Genomic DNA, 5,641 nt, shown 5'->3' with positions numbered 1-5,641 from the left:
ATTGTCTTGACCAGGACCACACCCCTAAATGCATTGAAGCAACTGCCATGTGATTGGTTGATTAGATAATTGCATTAATGAGAAATTGAACAGGTGTTCCTAATAATCCTTTAGGTGAGTGTAGATATATAGAATGTAGAGGTGTAACACTTCAAATGTCTCACGGTTCTGTTTGTATCACAGTTTTAGGGTCACTGTTTTGGTACGGTTTGTTATTTGTTATGTTCAGAAAAATAAATATTACTGCCAAACCAAAATAAATATATTCTATTTGGTAAAAGACACTTCCAAGAGATTTGCCCTCACTATAGATCACTATGGTTTTACAACAGTAAATGATATTTGTAGTAGAATCATAATAACCACAAAATTAACATAGTTACTGTCATGGTTTCAACACTATAGTAAACTCAAGGTTACTATATGGAAATGACAGTTACTATTGTAAAACAATGGTTAATTGTATCAAAACTTTGATTTCTGCCAAGAAAACAATGATGACAGCAGTCGTGTATCAACATATGGATTGTGCCTGTGTGCAGTTTCGGGCTCACCTGCGGCTCTGTGCGCACTGCACACTATATATTCCCAGGAGATGTCAGCATAAATAAATAATCAAAACATCGACTTATTACCAGTATACGGCACTCGCGTCAAGCAATATCTGCAAACAGTGCCTGTTTTTTGACCATCAATGTTTTGATTAACCGAAAAATGAAAAAGTTCCCAGACAGGAGACATTAATGATGCAGGGGATTCTAACTTGCAGCTTGTTTTCTCAGCTTGCCATTTTCAACTTCACACTAATGCGTGCTGAACTATGAATCATCAACTGATTTAACAAACTTACAGTTAATAGGACAACATCTTTCTACAGGGAGATGTTGTCCTATTAACAAACTTACAGTTAATAGGACAACATCTCCCTGTAGAAAGTTAACCCACTTGAAACACAGGCAAAGTGTGTCCATCTACAGAGCCATACAGGTGCATTTGAGGAGGTTACCACTGTGCATGTCTATTTGGCACTTTGTTTCCTTTGCCAAAGTGTATAATCCAGATGTGTTATTAAACTAAAGATGAACCACAGAGCAAATTCTTACCAAACTGTGGGTGGTGAACCGTGCGGTTTGTTTTTTCACCAAGAACCGTTACACACCTGATAGATAGATAGATAGATTCACATTTATATTATGCATAAATGTATTTCAACAAATAGCATCAAACATATTTACATACATAAAAGCTTATCCTCTATAATAAACATCCGTTAAAAACAATTGGTATAATGTTAGTGGACAAATCACAGATTCAAAAATATTAACAGAATTTAAACTTGAAGGTAATAATGTTACTTAATCAATCTGATGTGGTTGTTGTATTTTCATCAGTGGACCTTCACTATGAAATGTATGCTGTTTTTTCTTCAATCATAAGCAGAAAACATGAAACACAAGTACTCTTGCTCACATGTCGCATGTGTTAAAAATGCACTCTTAACATTTTTTTATGTTTTCACTGTAATGTTCTAATTGCAAAATAGACTTCAGAAGATGAAAGTTGAGTTTTTAAGATTTAATTTGATACCAAGTTTGTGAACGTTGATGGAGATTTTGATTTAAAACAAATCATTTGGTTTTTTTTAGCCACACTCATACGGCCCACCTGTTGGTCAGTGACAGTTAACAGGTTTAAAATGGGCATGTAAGACGGCATCTGTAGCACCCCCATTTTCACCTACAGTCACCAAAATTTTGACATATAGTTCTCATCAAGCCAGACAACTTTCTTAGTTATAGTCAATAGGTCCGCCAAACAGGAAGTTGGCCATTTTGGATTTTTTAAAGTTTGCAGTCTCTTTTAAATACTCCTCCTAGGGGATTCATGATTCATAAATAAACATGAAGTGTCTCATATCTTCTGTGTGCAATGTGTGATTTAGATCAAAATTTAGATATATGTTTAGTCTTGGGGGCTAATAACATGGACGTGACTATTTTGGGTCACGGTCATAGCGCCACCACTTGGAAGCAGGAAGTGTGGCTCTTACAACAGACTTTAAAATAGTCCTCTTATATTTACCCAAATTGCTTCAAAATTGTTTATAATAATGTCAAATGCGAAATGCACGTTTCCACCTTGCACTGTTTCCAAAAGCCACCATGTGGAAATGGACCCATGGTGCTTGGGCCTGTCATTGCTGCTTGTAGCTATATTTCCTAATTGGGATCTCTCCATGGTGCTGGAAGTCCTGTTTCAACAGCCTTCTGAGCCCTGGAGAGTGTTTCTTTCAAAATGCTGTCATATTAGACAGCAGTGCTCCTAGCACTGGCTTCAAATAAAAATGTCAGTGATTTGCATGCAATTTATGTGCATCTCTTGTGCTTAAAATCTACCCCCAGCATGGACAGGGTATTTCTTAAGCCCAATCCTGCTTTTATACCCAAGTGCTTCCCAGCTTTTACATCTGAGGTGTTAGAGCTCACCACTTTTCATCCACCTTCATTCTCCTCTGTGGAAGAGCAGAGGCTGAATGCTTTGTGTTATGTGCGTTTAGTATACACATACATTAACAACACTTCAGCTATCAGGCAAAGTGACCAAGTCTTTGTTTCTCGTGTGCTCGGGCTGTCAGGCCTAAATCTATTATATAGGATGTGTCATACACCACCTTTTTAAGGAGACCATCCTTTCTGGCTTTCAGCATCTGTTTGTGAGTGTACAAGGCAATCGTGGAGTTGTCCATATCTCTCATAGGTGGATCTCGAACACGAGATGATGATAGAGAACATTAGGTAACGTATCTATTACCCTGGTTAGGGCTGGGCTTTATTTTAAATTATCTGGTCTCGCGTTCCAGTGAGAGGCGGCGGAAGTATTTATGGAGAGGAGGCAGCAGCAGAGGGGAGAGAGAGATGCACAAAGCTGTCTGTGTGTGTTAGTTTGTTTGACGTAGCTGGCTGAAAAGCAGTGTGTGTGTTTTATGTGGGGCTGGAAAGCACCCCGTTATGTTGTACACTGAAAAGTGTGATTAAAATGGCTTATGTGTTTGTTATAAATCGTGTTTATAAAAAGTGTTTGAGAGCATCTGATCTACACAAGACATTCAAACTAGATGAAAATCAATTGCTCGAATTCATTTTGAATGGATAGATCAGGAATTATAACAACATGTTCATCAAGTTCTTTTGATGAATCTTTAATTGTCTTGTTGACATTCCAAGAACTCTGACTCCTGCTCAGGACACATCACACATGTTTGCCAAAGTGTTTGTTTTGTAATAAACTGGTCAACGCTCGTCACTTGCGCGCATTTGCTGCAGCTAGAAAATACCATGACGGCTCGCGACATAGTGAATCATAATACATGTGTCACGTTCATTGTGTGTATCTTATCATGAAGCAAATATGCAGCTCTATTAATAAAGGAAAGTTTTTTTTTTTTTTTTTTTTTTTGTGAGTTAAAGATGTATCGAAATGCTCGCGCTAATGCGCACCAGAACGAATACATTTCAAATACATTTCAAACTTCCGCCAAAATGCCCGTCTTGGTGAGGTATTCATGTAAACACAGAGAGTGATGTATAAAGTGAACGTAAACAGTGGAGAAAAAAGCTGATTTTTATTAGAATGCTGGGCTTGTAAGTATAAATGTAAGATAATAGACAGCTGCTGTCTAATGTGTCATTATATTAATCAAACAACCATAACAATAAAACGAGAAAACACTCACTTTAGTAGCTTTAAAATGTATTAATGTATTATAATCATACAGTGAAAACCAGTAGTAGTTTTATGTTGCATTTCATTCTGAATGTTTACTTGAATGCTTGAAAGCCTACTACTGTAAAAAAAAAAAAAAAAAACATTTAAAGCTGTTAAAAATTTAATTTTCTTAATTTGTATTTTTTTCCCAATTATTTTAATCTATTTCTATTCATTGTTTTTTTTTTATTGTTATTTATTACTGACTGTGCTTTCTTGTCTTGAACAATTACTTAAGAACTTGAAACAATTCTTCCATAATTAACAAATTAGTTAGTGTTATTATTTGTTATGATATTGAAGCTGTTATTGAGAATCATCAATTTTCACAACCAACTACTGACATTTTGATATTGTGATTGTGTATAGCCTTTGTACATGGTAGATCTTTCTGCAATAGCAGAAATAACATGATAAAAATTAGATCTCATTCTATAGAACTATGAGCATCCCTGCTGTTATTGATGGCACTGGAGGCTATCCTTTATTTGACTACTATACTTAACGTAAAATTATTATTATATGATAATAGCCTCCACTACCCAGTGCAAGTTTACACAACACTTGAAAGTTCAAGGAAATACACTGTTAGAAATACATGTTTTTTAAAAAAGTTCAATAAATGCATGATGTTTCCAGTCAATGAGTTATCGTTATCTCAATATTGACCAAAATAAACGTGATTATGATTTTTTTTCATAATCGAGCAGCCCTAACTCTGGTTCACTGAATCATCAAGAGGAGAGATCCACCAAGTTTGCCCCACTTGCTAAATGGGAAGCAAATGTACACACTGAAGAAAGGTAGCATGCATGGGTCCTTTATGCCTTCAGGCAAGGGCGGGGCCTTACCACGGTATTGGACGAGCGCTCTTGTCTGTCAAGCCAGTCTTGATGCAATTGGATGCTTCTGCAGAGGTCGGAAGGAATGTCCCTTCCCATAGGTGGATCTCTCCACTCAGTCTTTCAGAGAACCGGGGTTACAGATACGTATCCTAATGTTCCTGAAAAGCTGACTGAAACCATACTCTAATCACTATACCTCAAATATCCATATTACTCTGAATATTACTTATACATACATATTTGACCAAATTTCAAAGCATTTCTTCTCTTTTCCCTCAGAAGCTTTCACTAAAAAAATGTATTGCATAACATCATAAAAGCTACATACAACTAATATGACTTTATGAGCATAGATGTCAAACTGTCAGATGAATTTGGTCAGATTCTAAAGGGACTATATTGCATATATCAATGAGGGACAATATGATCTTCAAATATGATAAAAATGTTATGCTCATTTGATGCTTCAGGGTTTACTGCCAATCTGTCGGTATTCTCTCTCTTTCTTCCTTTTCTCGTCTGGTCTTCCAGCATGTCTCTATTCGCATATTGTCAGGGGAGCTGTACATCACCCACCTAAGCATTTAATGAGATATTATATTAAGAGGGTATTAATTTGGTTCTATTTTCATATGCTAATTAAATACCAAAGCTGGCTGCAGGGTCTTTAAAACAGACATTTTAATGTCATTTAGACCATGTTTACATGGTTTTTTTTTATTTAATTTTTTTAATCTCTACTAACCAGAATTAAGTCTTAGTCCCTAAATGATAGGGCTGGATAACAATACCAATTTTCAGATGCATCGCAATCTTCAATTGACCAATCTTGATATTGATTCTTCAATCCCATAATCGATCTATGCAGCAACCCTCTACAATGTAAATAAATCACTTTACATATGCAACCAGAGTTTGTGCTATGCAATTTAAAATATCAATGATTGACCACTGGTGTGTCAATTCTCTAGCTTAATGCTACCACTCTATCTCTGCCGCCACCATGGCAAACTAATGTGCCATTTAAAAAT

The sequence above is a fragment of the Xyrauchen texanus genome, chromosome 1, assembly GCF_025860055.1.
Source record: "Xyrauchen texanus isolate HMW12.3.18 chromosome 1, RBS_HiC_50CHRs, whole genome shotgun sequence".
Classification (NCBI taxonomy): Eukaryota; Metazoa; Chordata; class Actinopteri; order Cypriniformes; family Catostomidae; genus Xyrauchen; species Xyrauchen texanus.
This window is presented reverse-complemented; position numbering follows the sequence as displayed.